Here is a 21,017-nt window from a genome sequence, read left to right as displayed (position 1 = left end):
CAAATACAGGCCACGAGTACAGGTGATTCCACATGTATTTGAAGCAAGCCCAAAATGGAGATTTGCACACGACAATAAAACACCCTACCCCACCCTGTAAATTTGCTGTCCATGCAAATAAACAATGTACACTGCTTCAAAGTGTATGAAATCCTGGCCACAATGTTACATATAAAGAATGGACACAAATTAGAATTGAGCTATGATTACAAGTAAATGATAGCTACAAATATATCAAATCTAATATTATAAAAATGAAAAACAGATTCTAGATATTAAAGGAAAGCTACAAAGATAATTAGAGAACTCAATAAATACCTACCTTCCAAAATTGTTGGTGTGTAGAGCCACAAATTACGGGACACAATAGCGACTTGAAAGAGAACGCTGCTGAACTAAAGGCACCTAGAAAACAGAATGGAAGCCCTACTGCGTTGCCTTTATTTATTGACATGCTATAGCCCAATCACAGAAAGACTTGTTGAGCAGTTGCTATCCAATCAGAGAAGGACAACGCACTAGTGGCCAACAATTAAATCACCTAAATAAACAAACCGTCACACAACAACAGTTTGGAGACTGCTATATTTATAAATGTAAAGATATTGATCGCTACAGTTATGAGACGCTTTATTTATTGCGGAAGCAAATCATTTATAGAACGCAGCAGCGTCTCCTGCGGGCACCAGTATTTAACATTGTAGGGGTTTTGAGGAGAGACAAAGGGGTTTCAGCGACGCAGTATCGTCGCCAACGCGATCGCAAGTCTATTATAGCGACGCTAAAATACAATTGGCTGATAGGTCTCTGGCGGGCGGGTTCAATATTTTTACTGTGGCCTAGGCCAAAAATATGGCGTCCAAACATGCTGAGGTGCGGTTTCTTATTGCCCAAGTTGACAGCTTTGCAATTACAGGTTTGCTTTCAAAGAAGGCAACAAGGTCGCACTTCCGTCCTTTTTTCATGAGCACATACTGCTTTTTGGATCGTACTAGAGACCTCCAGGCTTGTGTGCAGATTTGCGGATCTTATTAACGCTCTCTTCAATCCTGATCTGTGGTCACGACTGCGTCTTTGCTTTTCTGATCTTACTACAGATCTCCATGCTTTCATCTTCCATCTGTATACATGGACCCACCCATCCCCGTGCTCATACGTACTGGAGAGTGTGTTGTTGGTGAGACCACCCGTGTGTTGCAGTGACTGATGGTGAGACGGTTAGGGAGGTGTAGTTCCTGTTGTATGGCATAAATTGCAGTGGAAGGTGACGTGCAGAGTTGGACCTGCGCTAAATGGTGTCCTCACAGTTCTCAAGAATTACACACACAGTCCCGTCTAGCAAACAGGGGTCCCTTCCTCTTGCACTCAGTGTTTGTGTCTTCACTGGGACAAATACGCTTGGAACATGCAAGTCCACTCCCATTACGTATGTAGTGAGCTGCGGCATGCCCAATCAGAGCCTCCGGATCTCTGTGGGTTTTGACGGCAACCACTTTAAGGTGTACCGCAACCCAATCGCCGTCGCCTATGAGCCTGCTTGACGGAGCCTACCATATCTTATTTGCAAAAAACACCAGAAAATATTGTACTTTTGTGTTGTTTTTTGGTGTGTTTGTACTGCTGCAGTTTTGCACGCGCACACACAAACATACTTTAACCGGTACATACATACATACATACACACAACCACATACATCCATACTCTACATCCACCAATGCTACCGATTCATGTCCAACTCATGGTGGGAATCTTGTCTTCTTCGAGTAGGACATGGATTGGCAGCATCAGTGTTTCGCTCCTGGTGAGTATGGATCTACATGCAAAACTTCAAACAGATCAATTCCTCCAAGCATAATGCAGTGCTGCTGCAACTCTTCATGGAGAACGCATAAATGAGGAATGAATAAACTTTTATTTTAACTGTTCTCGTGGCTACGGCCACAAACACAAAGACAATCACGCATTTTTAAAAAAAAAAAACAAAAACATTATTTTGAACAAAGGAAAAAAAAATTAACGGCTGCTGCCCTGTTGTTGGGACGCCACATATTTGGCGATCAGCACTCCGTGCTGCTTCACCGCTAAGGCCAGTGTGCGCTGTGCCGCTGCCAGGGTGCGCTGCGTTGCCATAATCCTCCGGTGAGAGGCCTGAAGGTCTTCCAATGTTGGTATTTCTGTGGAAGGAATGGTACCACTTATAAAGGCTAATTATATGTAGACATATAAATTAGAGGTACATGTTTGTTGTTAAAACTTACGGTTCGGTTGTTCCTCCTCGTCCGGTAAGGATGGGCTGATGTTCCACCCGAAACTTCTAGCATCAGCATCAATGTCTAGGGAGAGACAAAACACTTCATAGTACATGATAGGTGGAGAGGCTGCTTTATACATGGAGGCCTGAAGAGGCTGCTTTATACATGTAGGACTGGAGAGGCTGGCTGCAATATTATACATGGAGGACTATGGAGGTGTATTCTAATATATGATTGGTTATGTGGGACCCTTTATACTATATGGAAGGCTATGTGGGGGCCATTATTGTATTTTGAGAACTAAATACAAGGGGGTACAAAGATACAACCAGGGGATGGGAATGTTCTGTGGTGAGGGAGAAAGGTTCGTTCTCTCAGCACCCAGCTTTCCCATGCTCTGCTATACATCTTCTCTCAGCACTCAGCTTTCCCATGCTCTGCTATACATCTTCTCTCAGCACCCAGCTTTCCCATGCTCTGCTATACATCTTCTCTCAGCACCCAGCTTTCCCATGCTCTGCTATACATCTTCTCTCAGCACCCAGCTTCCCCATGCTCTGCTATACATCTTCTCTCAGCACCCAGCTTCCCCATGCTCTGATATGGGAAAGCTGTGTGATGATGGAAAGATATATAGCAGAGCATGGGGAAGCAGTGTGCCGAGGACAAGATGGATATCTCAACATAGGAAATTTGGTTGCTGATAGAGGGATTTCAGTTCATGGGAAATCTGGGTGCTGTGGGTAAGATAGCTCTATCCAGTCAAAGTTATATGCCCCTAGTTTTATCTTCAAAAATTACCAGGCAAGCCTGCTCCCATGACATTGAGTGAGGAGGGAGAGACTGCAGGTGGCTCCTGCTGGTGCTCCGCCTCTGGTGGTGGCTCCAGCTGTGGCTCCGGGTCTGGTGGAGGCTCCAGCTGTGGCTCCGGGTCTGGTGGAGGCTCCAGCTGTGGCTCCGGGTCTGGTAGAGGCTCCAGCTGTGGCTCCACGTCTGGAGGTGGGTCCTGCTGGGGCTGCTGGTCTGTAGGTGGCTCCTGCTGTGGCTGCGGGTCTGGAAAAAATTATACCTTATAATATTTTCACGTGGGGGTAACTCACAAGAAGTACTCTTGTGGTACAACTCATGTGCTGTGTGTCATGTGGGCGGAATTACTCATGTGGTACTACTCATGTAAAATACCCGCCATATACTGTGCAACCAATGTTAACACTAGTGCTGAGCGGACCCGGACTGTAAACGTCTGTATCCGCAAGTTTTTTGCGCTATCCCTGGGGCCAGACCCTATTGACTTATATGGGCAACGTATTCCGGAGCGGATCGGACTCTTTTAGTAAATCTGTCAGTAATATCCCCAGGGCCGGACCCCATTGACTTATGGGCACCGGATTACGGAGCGGATTTGACTTTTTTTTTTAAATCGGTCAGTGATTCGCCGACCCCGTATTATTGGCTGTTCGATCAACTATAGTTAACACCACTCACCGGGTTGGGGCTGGCTCTGAGAACGGATGCTGGCAATGCGGTTGCTTGATCTGTACCGCAGATCTGCCAGCTTCTTCCTTATTTGCGTTGTTGAACGCTGCACCCCGAATTTTTTAAAAAGGCCCCGACTAATCCTGCTCAGAACTGCCTTCTTGTGGAGGACAGGATGGTCATGGTGTCCAGCACAGTGATAATCTCTCCTGTCCATGGTTCTAATGAGATAGGTCACTTCTGCCTCTCCCCATGCTGTAGATCGGCTTCTGGACGCCATATTTTTGCAGGTCACACCAACAACACTAAACCCAAACAACAACACTGGGAAAACCCGCCCTAAATCAGCGTCGTCCAATAGAATTATAACGTCGACGCAAGGGACTTGCGTGACGCAGTTGCGTTCTCTACGGGATCCCTGAAAATCAGTGACTCTGTGCAGTTGAATATTAAGTGACCGCCCAGTCACAACGCACCTACGACCACCAATAGGACTGGGGGGGGCGCGGAAACGGTGCACGATTCAAGATTAGAATCGTGCTATGTGACATGGTCCCTGCGACCGCTGAGATCGCTGTGAAGGTCGCCGTATCCTTGCTGCATCGCTGTTGAGATCTGCTTGTTTGACAGCTCAACAGCGACCATGTAGCGATGGAGCAGCGATCCTGACCGGGTCAGATCGCTGGTGGGATCGCTGCTGCGTCGCTATGTGTGAAGGGACCCTTACAAACATCAGTCAACTATCCTCAAGGTCAACAACATACACACACACAATACCCACTTACCCATGTAGACCCACAGGTGTACTCAACAACAGGCAATGTGTTGGGCCAAACCAGCATGCAACAGACTGTTCCACACACTACTGTAGTTAGTAATAGGAATGTTGTTCAGCAATCAACTGCTTCCATTCCTGAAAATACTATTTCTGAGGCCACCCAAAACAACATACTCAGCAAAACTCAGGTTACTTCCCTAGAAGATCTTGTAGACTTATGATACACATTTTTGGTAATCTTTACATTCAACAAACAAATATGATGAATGTGACCAAAAAAAAAAATGGATTGCCAAAAATGTTTAAAATCAGAGTCTTAAAAAAAAAAAAGGCATGTGTGATTATATTTTGTGCCGGATGACATATATGTTTTATGCCATGGATATGTTTATTTTTTTATGAACACAATTGTACCCAACTAATTTGATGGGTAGATGAGTTCATATCTTCTCAAAAACAAGTTTCAAATTATTATGTCTATGTCAATGTCCAACATGAGACAAACATAATTGGTTGACAATTTACCAACATTGCAAGCAATGCAAAAATTTTGACAAGTTTACTATTTTAAGTAAAGTATCTTTAAATTTTGTAAAGAAAAATAAAAAAAAATTTACCTTTGTAAAAGTTTAGAGAAGATGAGCACGATTTTCATTTGTTATTGGGAAAATAACAAAAAACCATCATTACTTTATGTAATAGGCATATTATTAATAAAAAAATATGTTTTCAAAATAAAGATTCTGTTTCTTTTTTATATTTATATATAATATTGCATTTTTTCCATAGACGATTAACATTATTATTTTTGTAAGTTTCAACAAACAACAAAACAGGATACTAACACAGAAATGTACAAACACATACATACAACATTCAGAAATCCATGTTGTTAACAGAAATGTCAGTTGGTGATTAACGCCGTTTCACTTTAATACAAGTAAGCTTTTAGCTCTTAGATTGTTTAAACTAATTAAACATTTTCATCTAAGTGAAAATAAGACATTTTAACAAAAAAAACACATAACAATGTTAACAAACATCAATATTATTATTAGCATCAAAACAATTAAAGTAATCAGTAAATAATTTTCTAATTTGTAAGCCAGATGTCACGGAATTATGAGACATAGGTTCACCTGTTGGATTAACAACATGGTTTATCTGAGATTCATCATCAACATAAGTTCCTCCTTCATGTATCCGACAGAAATTGTGAAGCACTATGGTAGCCTTGATGACAGATTTGACAGAGTTTGGCTGCAACTGAATAGTTGTGTGATAAATGCGCCATTTGTTAGCTAAAATACCAAATGCACACTCCACATAACGTCTTGCTTTAGTTAGCCGATTATTAAAGTACTGTTTCCTGTCATCAATTGATCTCCTTGGATATGGTCGCATAACATGTTTTGATAATGCAAATCCTGCATCTGCTACCATCACATATGGTGCCAACGGTCCAGATGTACCAGGTAGGGCAACTGGGGGTGGGATCAATAATGAATTTTCTTGCAGGCGTTGGGCTAATCTTGATGAACGGAAAATACGGGCATCTGAGGCACTACCATAGGCCCCAATGTCAGCATAAATAAAACGGTATTCTGTGTCAACCAATGCCAAAATAACAACAGAAAAAAACTTATGAAAATTGAAATAACGTGAACCAGAGTTTGGTGGTTTTTTAACTCTGAAATGCTTGCCATCCAAAGCTCCTATGCAGTTAGGAAAGTCCACAGAGTCCTTGAAGCCCTTAGAGATTTTCAACCAATCTTCTCTGTTTGGCTGAGGCATCATTTGGTCTTTTAAATGTTGCCATATCATGTCGCATGTGTGACGTACTATAACGGCAATGGTTGATCTCCCCAACAAAAAATCAAAATGTAAAGCAATAAAAGATTGACCAGTCGCCAAGAATCTATGAACAGAAGACAAACAAAGATTTTCAATTAGCAATATGTTTTTTTAAAGAAAAGCAAACAAAACAAAACACAAACATTGATTAAAAACTGAGATGAGATCAAGAAATATCAATTACACATTTCAATGTGAAACATAACACATTTAAAAAAGAATGACAAAACAACAAATACCTCAGAGTCACCATAAATCTCTCCTCTGGGGAAATGGAAAGCCGCATCCAAGTGTCCTGATGTTGCAAATGAGGTCGTAAAATATTTAGTAAGTAATCAAAACTCTCAACTGACAAACGGCAGTATGAAAAAAACTTATCTGGGAAATTCCGTAACTCAATAAATAAAGTATGGAAATGACCATGCATAGGCCGCATCATGATTAGTGGATGCACCCACAATCTGTTTCTTCTTACATTATCATATTGCAACATGTGCCGTCTAACGCCAAAACGACGAGATATAATCCAACATAAAAACACTAAGGCCTCCGTGGATAATGGCATTGCGAAAAATTTGTCACAACACATAGGTGCTCCAAGGCAGAATACAAGCAGGAAACAGTTTATAGGTAACTTATATTTATGTCCTAATCACATACACCTATGTGTCATTTAATTCCAACTGATCACCATTATCTCAATGTGTGAAACATGTGAAACACGCACAAAAAAACGGACTGCACACGGAGCACACACGTACACACGTATCACACACGATATGCATACGGACACTACACGGAGGTGAAAAACGGACAGAAAATACGGAACACGGACACAAAAAACGGACTACAGCACACGTACGTTTTTTACACGTGAGTGTGGCAGAAGCCTCAAGTGGCAAGACGTATGGAGATGAATCTAGCAGCTTACAAGATCACCCTACATACGGATGTGCTGCATTCACAGTCGCCTGAAGAATAAGCTGTTCTATTTTATCCAATAGGAGACGTGGCACCTAGCCAATAAGTCCGTTTAAATGTATTTTCACTTCCGGATTAAACCAGTCTTACTTTCTATTCATATCCGAGTACGTCTCTGGTGTGTGTGAAAGAGAGTGGTATGCATGCTACCACAAGTGACTCATAATTTGGACTGCAGACAGTTTAAGAGGGATGCATGACTAGATTGCATCAAAGTAAATTTATGGGCAACATTAACATACTGCGTCGCTAGGAGGTGTCACACGAGACGACATCGTGTACGATGCCGGATGTGCGTCACGAAAACCGTGACCCCGACGATGCATCGCACGATCGGTCGTCTCATGTAAAGCCCGCATAAGGCGTGCGTCGACATGAAGATCTCAACTGTCTCTTTAACCCCTTAACGACCGCGGGCCGTAAAATTATGTCCTTGCGGTCATAATGTTACTGCCCGCGGTCTGCCAGCAGCATCATGCTGCGATCGGCACACATCTCAGCTGATTTTCACATCTGAGATGTGTGCCTGCTAGGCACGAGCAGAATCGTTATCTGCTCGTGCCGTTTAACCCCTTATATGGCGCTGTCAATATGTGACAGCGCCATTATAAGCGCGATCACGGTAAACTTACCGCCCGATACCGGAAGTCACGTGACGCGATCACGTGACTGCCGATAGTTGTCATGGTAGCACAGGGTCATGTGATGACTCCTGTACTACACCTGACTTGTTTTCACTTTCGCTGTGCCAGCGGCACAGCAAAAGAGAAAGAGAGCGTATCTGCTGTTTACAGCCTTGTAGCTGTGATCAGCAGATATGCAGAGCGATCAGAATGCTGATCGCAATAGCCCCCTAGGGGGACTAGTAAAATAAAAAAAAAAAGTTAAAAAAAAAGTTTTAAAAATTAAAAAAAAAACCAAAAAAACCTAAAAGTTCAAGTCACCCCCCATTCGCCCCATTGAAAATTAAAGGGTTAAAAAAATAAAAAATATACACAAATTTGGTATCGCCGCGTTTAGAAACGCCCGATCTAGCAAAATATAAAATCAATTAATCGGATCAGTATACGGCGTAGCGTCAAAAAAATTCCAAACGCCAAAACGATGTTTTTTTGTCGCCACAACTTTTGCGCAAAAGAGGCGATTAAAACATAGCATCTGCGCAAAAATGGTACCGTTAAAAACATCAGCTCGAGTCGCAAAAAATAAGCCGTCATTGAGCCAAAGATCCCAAAAAATGAGAACGCTGCGGGTCACGGAATATGGCGTAAAACGTGCGCCACTTTTTTCGGACAAACTTCCGATTTTTTTTCTAACCCCTTATATAAAAGTAAACCTATACATGTTTGGTGTCTATGAACTTGCACTGACCTGAGGCATCACACCCACAGATCAGTTTTACGATATAGTGAACACAGTGAAAAAAATATCTCAAAAACCATAGTGCTATCACACTTTTTTTGCAATTTTTCTGCATTTGGAATTTTTTTGCCGTTTTCTAGAACACTATATGGTAAAACTGATGGTTTCATTTAAAAGTACAGCTTGTTCTGCAAAAAATGAGCCCTCACATGACCATATTGACTGAAAAATAAAAAAGATACGTCTTTCAGAAAAAGAATGTCGAAAAAAAAAACGGAAAGCAAAAAATCGGCTGGTCGTGAAAGGGTTAATATCATTTAAACACATTGTGTCCTTAAGCAGGTTTTTGTTGAGTCTCCATGTCCAGGCACGTGCCAATCCATCCGGAGGGGATATAGTCAGATATATTGGAGCATGGTCAGACCAAATAAGACTACCAATTTCAGCCGTTGGTCGCCAATCCAAAATATGATGGCTAATTAAGAAAAAATCTATGCGACTATACGATTCATGGGGGTTAGAATTAAACGTATAATCTTTGCCTGATGGATTCAACGTACGCCATACATCATTTAACTGAAGATGATGAATATCTCGTTTCAGCGCCCTCAGATGAGACATTGAGACTGTCCCCCTACCAGACGAGGTGTCCACTGCAGGGTTCAGGGACATGTTGAAATCCTCACCCAAATGAAGATATCTTCTGCGAATTCCAAAACCATTCTCAAAAAAGCCCGACACGCCCCTGCTTGTCTTATATTTGGTGCATACTAGTGGGCAACTGTATATACTGTGCTCGAAACCTAAATTTTAACCACCACATATCTACCCTCCGTATCTGTTTTAGTATCTACAATGGAATGAGGCAAAGATTTGTGTAAAGCTATCGACACTCCCCTGGACCGGGATCCTCATTAGCGCAATGGACCCATGTCGTATAATAACGGTTTCTTAGATTTGGAGCATGACCTATTTTAAAGTGTGTCTCCTGAAGTAGAAGAACCTGAACTCTTTGTTTATGCATTTCTGACAGAATTTGAGCTCTCTTCTGCGGTACATTAAATCCCCTTACATTCAAGGACCCAAACTTCAACTTCGCCATCGTGGTAACCTAAATTAAGGTATGGGGGAGGAGAGGGAAAGACAAACTGGAAAAGAACAAACTAGGGATAAAGAGTAAAGGTGGTGTCACACACAGCGACAACGACGTCGCTGCTACGTCACCATTTTCTGTGACGTTGCAGCGACGTCGCTGTCGCTGTGTGTGACATCCAGCAACGAGCTGGCCCCTGCTGTGAGGTCGCAGCTGAATGTCCAGCTTCATTTTTTGGTCGTCGCTCTCCCGCTGTGACGCACAGATCGCTGTGTGTGACAGCGAGAGAGCAACGAAATGAAGCGAGCAGGGAGCAGGAGCCGGCATCTGGCAGCTGCGGTAAGCTGTAACCAAGGTAAACATCAGGTAACCAAGGTGGTTACCCGATATTTACCTTCGTTACCAGCCTCCGCCGCTCTCACGCTGCCAGTGCCAGCTCCCTGCTCTCTGCACATGTAGCTGCAGTACACATCGGGTTAATTAACCCGATGTGTACTGTAGCTAGGAGAGCAAGGAGCCAGCGCTCAGTGTGCGCGGCTCCCTGCTCTCTGCACATGTTTCAGCACAGCGACGCGTGTCGTTATGATCGCTGCTGCGTCGCTGTGTTTGACAGCTAAGCAGCGATCATAACAGCGACTTGCAAGGTCGCTGCTACGTCACAGAAAATGGTGACGTAACAGCGACGTCGTTGTCGCTGTCGTTTAGTGTGACCCCGCTGTTGTTTAGTGATTAAGAAGAATTGGATAAGAAACAAGTCAAAAGAATACTTAAGGGTACTTAACACACAACGATATCGCTAACGATATATCTCCGGGGTCACGGTGTTCGTGACGCACATCCGGCGCCGTTAGCGATATCGTTGTGTGTGACTAAAAGGAGCGACGATCAACGATCGCAAAAACGTCAAAAATTGTTGATCTTTGACACGTCGCTCCTGTTCATAATATCGTTGGTGGTGCATGCCGCTGGTTGCTCGTCGTTCCTGCGGCATCACACATCGCTATGTGTGATACCGCAGGAACGACGAACATCTCCTTACCTGCGTGCACCGGCAATGAGGAAGGAAGGAGGTGGGCGGCATGTTCCGGCCGCTCATCTCCGCCCCCTCCTCTGCTATTGGGCGGCCGCTTAGTGACGCCACTGTGACGCTGTACGAACCTCCCCCTTAAAGGAGAGATTCTTCGGTGTCTCCAGCGACGTTGCTAAGCAGGTATGTGCGTGTGACACTGCCGTACGCTAGCGATGTCGCAGCATGTAAAGCACCCTTAAGAGTAAAGAGCCCAGAAATATAGGGGACTGAAAGTATGTCTTCTCAGGCACACATGTGGGGGAGCCGTATAAATAGCTATACCCCGACCAGCAAGATATACCACCCCCGTTAAGAAAACGCGCTTTTCACAGAGGAACACTCCCCCCCCACCAACTGCTTCCACACCACTATATCATTACCAGATTTAAGCAATGCTATCCTGTGACCTATCAAACTTTTATGTCTCTTCTCTCTTTCCTTTCCTAAAGAAAAAAATACACATCACTTTCCAGCTTTCAGGTCGAAAAGCATTCCAATTGGCAGATCATATTTATATAACTTTAGATAACATACTTATTCTATATCATTATCATTAACTCTATACCATCAGCGGTTCAAAATTATCAAACCAGGTATTATCAATGGATAATATGGGGTCGCTTATGGGAAACCATCCCCCCTTCCAGTCACCCATGGACCTCCAGGCCTCCTATACGATCTCTTCTCCGGCCCATGGCTCCAACATGTTGACAACACCCGGTACCTCTGAAAGAAGTGAATGCCACCCAGACAACTCCACCGGCGGGAGATGAAAAGCAGCAACAAATGCCGGAATGCCACTTGGGTGACTCAGAAGATGCATTCCCCCTTAACGACGCACCCTGAGGCGGAAAGGGAAGCCTCAAGTATACGGAATGTTCCACTGTCGAAGTAAGTCAAGCAACGGCTTTAATGCTCTCCTCTTCTGCAGAGTCCATCTCGAGAGGTCTAGTAAAATCTGGAGGTTCTGTCACTGGAACTGCACTTTTTCTGCTCTCCGGGCTCGAGCCATGATGGCATCCTTGATTTGATATCGATGAACTATACATATCATGTCTCGAGGGCATTCAGGATCTGTAGCTTTGGAGCCCAAAGCCCTATGTACTTTGTCTAACTCCAGTTGGGAGTCGGCGGGTACCTGCATCAAATTATTGAAGATATGGTGCAAGGTTTTATCTAAGTTCTGCGTCTCAATGGTCTCCGGCAACCCGCGTATCCTGACGTTATTGCGCCTGTTTCGATTCTTGGCATCATCAAGGAGGTCTACTAGGTATTGAATTTGAGAAGTGTGGGATGCAACTTCCATGTCATGTCCAGACACTCTATCAGTGACTGCACTGAGGATTCAGCAGCTCCAACTTGTTCTCCCATTTGCTGTACTTAATCTCTTAAAGGGTGCTTTACACGCTGCAACATCGCTAACGATATATCGTCGGGGTCACGTTGCTAGTGACGCACATCCGGCGCAAAAACGTCAAAGATCGTTGACACGTCGCTCCTTTTCAAAATATCGTTGGCGGTGCATGCCGCTGGTTGTTCCTCGTTCCTGCGGCGTCACTCATCGCTATGTGTGATGCTGCAGGAACGACGAACATCTCCTTACCTGCGTCCACCGGCAATGAGGAAGGAAGGAGGTGGGCGGCATGTTCCGGCAGCTCATCTCCACCCCTCCTCTGCTATTGGGCGGCCACTTAGTGACGTCGCAGTGACGTTGCTATGATGCCGAACGTACCTCCCCCTTGAAGGAGGGATTGTTAGGCGGTCACAGCGACGTCGCTGAAAAGGTATGTGCGTGTGACGCTGCCGTAGCGATAATGTTCACTATGGCAGCGATCACCAAATGTCGCACGAACGACGGGGGCGGGTGCTATCGCGCACAACATCGCTAGCTGTCGCAGCGTGTAAAGCACCCTTTAGTCCTGACAACTCAGATATATAGGAGCTTTCAAGCCTGGAAACATATTGTTCCATGTCCTCTTTAGTAGGTATATTCTTAATGTGAGCACTTAGTTCTCTCATATTCTGCCATAGCTAATTTACATCGTGGCTTTGCTGCACCTGCTTTAAACTAAGACTTCCTGCTTTGCTGGTATCTGTAGTGCCCACACTCCCCTCTATATTCTCAGGCCTTCCTCCATTTGTGGCGTTACAGATATGTATATGTGTCTGAAGATTGTCAGGGGATGTCATCTGGGAGCAATCATTAAACAGGGTATTTGTCTCCCAGGATCCTCCATATTCTCCCCCTCTCTCACCTCCAGACTCTGATGTTGCAGGGACACCTCATGCAGCATTCCCGGAGCTCCGGCGTTATCTTGCTTTCCCTGCTCTGGGGATATCACCGCGGCTCTCACTACCCCTCCGATGGAGTCCACTGCACCTCCGGTCTCTCCTCCTCCCATGTCAAGAACCGATATTTCCCGGGGGCCCGCCGCTGCAGTCACCTGACCGCATAGTGCTCTGCCACTCCTGGTAAGTATTGCCGAGGCCGCAATGCTGTGCTGGGACTTGTTTGCCGCCACTTCCGTCATGAAGCGCCGTATACCCTGGGATGAAGGAGTCGGGTGTTCTGAAGTGGGCTGAAGGCCTCCTCTCTTCTTCCTATTGCCGATTCAGTCAAATCCAGCCACTGAAAGAGACTCTTAAGTGTTATATCTATGGTACGGGTCTGGAGAGATGAAACTGTGCATCCTTATCCCTCCATGACAAGGCCATGCCCCACGAGAAAAATATTTTATTAGAAATAAAACATGAGACATTTAGGACTCCATCTTTATTACCCAAAATAAAAACTCCGACATAGTCCAAAGGCGGGCAAGCATCTTCAGCCCTGCTACTCTGACTTACAGGACTCTCCATGGTGTCATAGCCATGTGACCAGTCTGGTGTGAACGTTGTTACCTCATGCGTTACAGGACCTTCCATTACGTCATAGCCATGTGACCTGTCTGTAACATAATGTCCGTACAACATTCACACCAGACTGGTCACATGGCTATGACATCATGGAAAGTCCTGTAAGTCAGTGGTGGTTACCCAGGGGCATAGCAATGAAGCAATGATCGGACCCGGAAGCAGAAGCAGCCGGGAGCCAGAGTCTGCAGGACGCGTTGCAGGACCTGTAAGTATAATGACAATGTTTATTATTAACTATATTCTTTATTTTACAGAACCCCGCCCCCATAACTGTAAAGGTTCGGTGTTCGGACGCAAAGTCGCATTATCTCAGAACCCAAACTTTACAAAATGTTCGGGCGAGGCTCCTGAACACAAACATCGGTGGGTTCGTTCATCACTATACCCAAGACATCTGATCATGTGCACTAAACTGATGCCAGGTGTAAGCTTCCCAGCTTCAGTGAGGTAAAGTTCGCCTAACCGGAAGTGCTGAGGTCTCCAAATCATGCCCACTGTGTACCACCCCGGCGCGGACCGGGGGATCGGATCAGGGGTGATTGTGGCTCGAGGGGTTCGGACCCGGGCTCGGCAAACACTCCGATCCTTGAAAGGGGATAATTTACAGGGGAGAAGTTCGTGACGCCACCTGCGGGTTGCGGTAATGGGAGTACCGCCGCTGCTGGAAGGAGTACCGGAGCAGATGGTGTGGAGCAGCAAGGTGTCAGTCCCTCCGCAGGTAGGGAAGGCCCCGGCCTCTGGGGTTTTGGTGGTTATTTGGGAGCGCAGGGTGCAGGGGACCAGGGTACTCACTGTGGGTAGTCGTGGTGCTGGATGAGGATTATAAAGTAGACACTCACACTGAAGGTAAAACCAAAGTCTCTGTGCCTCACTGTCACTGCGAGGAGCCCGTCCGGGTATCCGCTGCCACCGATGTCACTTGGTAATCCGGAGCCCACCTCCATGCACAATTTAGTAGTCTGTTGTGGCCCCTTGGCTTGAAGCTGTTAGGGCCCCGCTCACTATGTATAGTGTAGCTGTGCTCTTGATGGCTGGCACTTGGGATTTTAGTGGGCTGTTTTACTGGAAAACCCTATCCTCCGTGGTGTGCTGATGCCTTCAATCTCTGAGCTCTTAGGGAAGTTCGTGAAGATACTCTCCCTCCCAGGTTAATTATCAGGATGTTGAATCGGTTCCTGACCTAGGGTCCTGTACCCCGTCATGGTCAGTTCTTTTGGGTTTCTGATGCCGACAGTCCTCCTAGACTATGTCCGTTGCACCTTTTTCCAATGTCCCTGCCACCTGTCCCCGACTCCTCTGGTCCCAGACTACCGTCTGTGACCCAACCTCGGTCTAGCTCCCTGGAAGCTACCACTCCAGATCCTCACTCTTTGAGGGCTGCCACTGAACTCACTACTTCCTCCCTCTCACCAGTCTGCCTGACCCCTAGGTGGGTGGCCCTATTCCAGCTTGACCAACCCACTGGTGTGTCTGACAGGTCATGATGTGAGGTGTTGATTGGGATTTGTAATGCTGATGGTAGTGACACCGGTTGTTGGGAACCTGGAACCATGGGGGATAGGTCCTGCACCCTGGGTGAAACAATGCAGTTCCCTGTGACACCCTGATATATTCAGGGGCGCCACATTCCCCCTTGGTTAAACGTAGCTCATCCCCGAGCTACAGGACACAGAGGTTTTATTGAACTGGAACTGAAAAAGATAACATTTGAAATATGAGATACTCTTCCCACACAGGGGAGCCAATACACTTTAATGTTACTAACTCACAGAGTCCAACACTAGAACACGGTAATGCTACCGGTTGTAGCGGTAGCCGGAAACTCAGCCTACTCTGCTGCAGCTCCTTCCTGCGACAGTCCATTACCATTGTCCCTTTCCCTTCAACCCGCCACCCAAAACACCTGAACCCCTGGTGGCACCGCTAGCCATGGTGTTGCACCTCCCTGAGTTCTTTGCAATGTCCGGGGTGACAGGATTGAAGTCCTGATGGTTCAGGAGACTATTACTGTTGGCTCACTCCTAGGGAACGCACAACTGGTGAAGTCATTTTTAGCCATTATGCGAAAATTCTACAACACTTTTGCATAAATCACCTGGGTAATCTGGTAGTCGTCAATCTTGCGCCACCCTCCACCGAGGGTCTCTGGTACCACATCCTAGAGGCGCACCACCCAGGACCCTGATGGCCTTTTTATTTTTAACGGAGCAATATAAAAAGGTTCAACAAGGATGGCACATACACTTGCTAAACATTGACTTCCTTGACGCCCTCTACCGGGGACCCCTGGAGCCATCTTGCATCACCCAGATCCCTGCTGGCCTTTTTACTTACCAGAACACTGTGGAAAGGTTCAACAAGAGCGACTAGACAAAGATAAAACATCCCAACTTTAACTTCTGAACAATTCGATGGTAGCGATCCAGGTTAAGCTACCACTGCTGCTCCTGAGAAATGGTTCCGGCTCCCTGGTATCCGACGTTCCCTGAACACACACGGGCAAAGTGTCCTGGCAGGCCGCAGCGGTGACAGATTGGCACCAGGACCTCAAGGGTGTCAGCTGGAGGCTCCTCATCTGATGCGGACTCCTCCTCATTCTCTATCACCAGCCTCTCCGGCACCAACCGTACTGACGGGAAGACTTGGTAGCCGTTCCTTTCCAAAGCGTGGGACCCAGGCTGCCTCCGGGGTGCTAGAGCTTGAATCGGTCTCCTCTGAGGCCGAATTGGTGGGAACAGGGACAACTTGGTCGTCTGCGACTTGGACAACTCACTGCCGGGTGCTCCGCTCCAGGGTACGGGCCCAGTGATGCGGCCGGGTCTGATCTGGCCAGGATTGTGGATGCCTCGTTGTCCTTCCCCAGTGAGGAAGGTGATGAGGCCTCTTTTGGCCTCACGGTGGGAGAAGGTGGCATCATGGACCTGTCAGTGGCCTGGGGCATGGATTCCTCAGCTGGGAGAAGCGCTACTACGCTCCCATTGTCCGGCGCCAAAATCTTCCTGTTCCCCCTTGGTTTTCGTCATCAACCTCTCTGGAACAGGGGATCTCTGGGAACTTCCGGGTCTGGCTACTACCGGTTTCCGGCCATACTTTCTGGATGAGGGGCGGGGCTTCGGCATCGCGCCCTTTTCGTGCTGGGGATGATGGCGCAGTTGTTGTCTTTAGGCGCCAAAATGGCGAGCAAAATGGCGGCAATTCAAACGGACAGTCACAGCACAGTTTGGAACAGTTTTGGAAGGCGCACGTCACCCGGTTTAATGGGTCCAGTCCTTATTCTGTTCGTGACGCCAGAAAGAATTAGAGTTGTGCCGCCCCGGCGCGGACCGGGGTGCTCAGATCCGGGTTAGTAATGGCTCGAGGGGTCCGGACCCGGGCTCGGCAAACACTCCGATCCTGGAAAGGGGAGTATTTACAGGGGAGAAGTTTGTGACGCCACCTGCGGGTTGCGGTAATAGGAGTACCGCCGCTGCTGGAAGGAGTACCGGGCCAGATGTTGTGGAGCAGCAAGGTGTCAGTCCCTCCGCAGGTAGGGAAGGCCCCAGCCTCTGGGGTTTTGGTGTTTTTTGGGAGCGCAGGGTGCAGGGGACCAGGGTACTCGCTGTGGGTAGTCGTGGTGCTGGATGAGGATTATAAAAGTAGACACTCACATTAAAGATAAACCAAAGTCTCTGTGCCTCACTGTCACTGCGGGGAGCCCGTCCGGGTATCCGCTGCCACCTGTGTCACTTGGTAATCCGGAGCCTACATCCGTGCACAATTTAATTGTCTGTTGTGGCCCCTTGGCTTGAAGCTGTTAGGGCCCCGCTCACTATGTATAGTGTAGCTGTGCTCTTGATGGCTGGCACTTGGGATTTTAGTGCGCTGCTTTACTGGAAAACCCTATCCCCCGTGGTGTGCTGACGCCTTCAATCTCTGAGCTCTTAGGGACGTTCATGAAGATACTCACTCTCCCTCCCAGGTTAATTATCAGGACGTTGAATCGGTTCCTGACCTAGGGCCCTGTACCCCGTCGTGCTCAGTACAAGTCAGTTCTTTTAGGTTTCTGATGCCGACAGTCCTCCTAGACTATGTCCGTCGCACCTTTTTCCAATGTTCCTGCCAACGGTCCCAGACTCCTCTGGTCCCGGACCACTGTCTGTGACCCAACCTCGGTCTAGCTCCCCGGGAGCTACCACTCTAGCTCCTCACTCTTTGAGGGCTGCCACTGAACTCACTACTTCCTTTCTCTCAACAGTCTGCCTCACCCCAAGGTGGGTGGCCCTATTCCAGCTTGACCAACCCACTGGTGTGTCTGACAGGTCATGATGTGAGGTGTTGATTGGGATTTGTAATGCTGATGGTAGTGACACCGGTTGTTGGGAACTTATAACCATGCGGGGAAGGTCCTGCACCCTGGGTGAAAGGATGCAGTTCCCTGTGGCATCCTGAAACATTCAACGGCGCCACAACTTCGCATCCATTCTCCATCAGCCGCCATGAACAGTGAGATATGTGCGGCGTCTCTGCATATTCATTAGCATGTTAGTACACCCATGGGGCATGCTAGCATGCTATGTGGGCCGACTAGCTAAGGGGAGAAACGCCCTTGGGACTAGTCCCCTCCGTCATTAGCATAAGATAAATGATCTTTGGAAATCATTTTTCAGATTCTTTTATCTATGCTATTGTAAACAGGGACGGTTAGGCAGAGATTACTAATATGCACCCAGAACTGCTCGTGGTTCTGGGTGCATATTGCACCTGACAGGTTCCCTTTAAGTCATTTTTACAACTTCCTGCAAGATCAAAAGTTTATATACCCTAAAGGCTGCTTTACACCAGACAATCTATCGTGCGATAGATCGTCGGGGTCACGGTTTTTGTGATGCACATCCGGCATCGCTGGAGATGCCGGCCTGTGTGACACCTCCTAGCGACGCAGTATCGCTCACAAATCGTGAGTCGGGTACTGCTCGCTAGGTTCCATAATATCGTTTAATTTAGTTGACCATCGTTTCCGTGGTAGCACACGCCGCTCCGTGTGACACCACGGGAACGATGAGCAGCTCACCTGCCTCCCGCGGCCGCCACCGGCTCTATGTGGAAGGAAGGAGGTGGGCGGGATGTTTACGTCCCGCTCATCTCTGCCCCTCTGCTTCTATTGGCCGGCGGCCGTGTGACGTCGCTGTGACGCCGAACGTCCCTCCCACTCCAGGAAGTGGACGGTCGCCGCCCACAGCGAGGTCGCACGAGAGGTAAGTATGTGTGACGGGGGTTACTAACTTTGTGCGACACGGGCACCAATTTGCCCGTGACGCAAAAAGGACGGGGGCAGGTACGATCGATTGTGAAATCGCACAATCGGTCGTACCGTGTAAAGCAGCCTTTAGAATACTATGCTTTTAAACAATATGGAACAGTCAATATGATGACGTCATATCTTTGGAAGCTTCTGATAGTTTTATTGGCAATATCTGAGTTAATTATGGATGTATTTTAATGCACGCCTGAAACACACTGCGTGTTTGTGTAGCATCATGGGAAAGTCAAAAGAAATCAGCCAAGATCCCAGGCAGAGACTTGTGGTCTTGCTTAAGTCTGGTTTAAACTTTGGTGCAATTTCCAGATACTTGAAGGTGCCTTGTTTATCTGTTACAAACATTTATACGCAAGTACAAACAAGATGGAAATGTCCAGCCATCATAATGCTCAGGAAAGAGACAGGTTCTGTGTACCAGAGATGAACGTGCTTTGGTCAGACATGTGCATATCAACCCAAAACAAAAGCAAAAGACCTTGTGAAGATGCTTGCGGAAGCTGGAAAGATTGTGTCATTATCCACTCTCTTAGTGAGTTGCACACTTCCGGTCACGGAGATTTCTGGTCTCCTGATTACCGGAGGAATAATTCAGGATGCTGATCTCTGATATTTATCTTCCAGCTGGTTCTCTGTAAGTGCCAACAGGTTTTGTACATAATTATCTTGTTAAGAAAAATCGGTTTAATATAAATAGCACCAATTTTTATGTATGTGTTCACACCCCATTTTTCCCTGATGAAGCCACTCTAGGGGTGGCGATACGTGTTGGGGGGGGGGGGGGTTCTTTGTCTTCCTCTATGGTTGCCCCATTTGCTCCTATAGGTCCTTTTCTTGATTGCTGGTACCTCCATTTGGACATCTGACTGGTATCTATGATATTTTGTGCAACAGCATAGGTATTGGATGTTTATATGTTTCTCTGTTATTTATACCTGTAGCCATTTGTATTGAGGCTTTGCTGACCTATAGTGTGCTATGTATATGACATTCATCCATATGGAGGGGGTAAATTGTGGGGTTTTGTCTTATTATATGCAACCCTACTTGTTTTGAACACTCTGTGTGTTTTGTAAATGGTTTTAATATAATATTGGTGTCTGCAAAATAAAAATTGTTATATTTGATTCTATATTTGGTGATACCGTTTTTCTTACACACCTTCTTGTTCTTTTTGCATTGCTTCATTATCCACAGTGAAACGAGTACAGTATCAACATGGGCTGAAAGGTCACTCTGCCAGGAGAAGCCATTACTCCAAAAGAAACATAAAAAGCCAAAGGTTTGAAGCAAAATGAAGAAGCTTTGAAGCCTAAGAACACCATCCTAACTGTGAAACACAGGGGTGACAGCATCATGTTGTTTGGTTGTTTGCTGCAGGAGGGACTGGTGCACTTCACTAAATAGATGGCATCATGAGGAGAGATGATTTATGTGGCAATACTGAAGCAACATCTCAAGACATCAGCCAGGAACTTAAAGGTTGGGATGAAATGGGTCTTCCAAATGGACAATGACCCAAGGCATACTGCCAAACTGATTACAAAGTGGCTTAAGGATAACAAAGTAAGGCTATGTGCGCACAGTGCGTTTTTCGCGGCGTTTTTGCACTTTTTTCGGGTGCGTTTTTGGCCTCAAAACTGCAGGACTTTGCTTCCCCAGCAAAGTCTATGAGTTTTCATTTTTGCTGTCCGCACACATCTGTTTTTTTTACCTGCGTTTTTGAGTAAAAAAAAAAATGGACATGTCAGTTCTTTCCTGCGTTTTTCTGCGTTTTCCCCCCATGCAATGGGGAAATTGGAAAAACGCAGCAAAACGCAGAGATCAAAAACGCACTAAATCGCGGCAAAAACGCATGCGTTTTTTGATGCGTTTTTTCGACGCAGGTGCGTTTTTAGCGGCCCAAAAAGGCACAAGAACGCAGCGTCAAAAAGACGCA

General features: G+C 46.4%; 1 long non-coding RNA gene across 1 annotated transcript; it reads right to left on the bottom strand.

The window, feature by feature from the left end:
• Positions 1-2,084: 2,084 nt before the first annotated feature.
• LOC142256696 (uncharacterized) lies at positions 2,085-3,563 on the bottom strand. Its single transcript, XR_012727559.1, has 3 exons — positions 3,055-3,563; positions 2,260-2,334; positions 2,085-2,175 (listed from the first exon to the last, which is right to left on the bottom strand). It is a non-coding gene; the product is annotated as an uncharacterized LOC142256696 (long non-coding RNA).
• Positions 3,564-21,017: the final 17,454 nt, after the last annotated feature.

Source organism: Anomaloglossus baeobatrachus, chromosome 11 (assembly GCF_048569485.1).
Source record: "Anomaloglossus baeobatrachus isolate aAnoBae1 chromosome 11, aAnoBae1.hap1, whole genome shotgun sequence".
Classification (NCBI taxonomy): domain Eukaryota; kingdom Metazoa; phylum Chordata; class Amphibia; order Anura; family Aromobatidae; genus Anomaloglossus; species Anomaloglossus baeobatrachus.
This window is presented reverse-complemented; position numbering and strand designations above follow the sequence as displayed.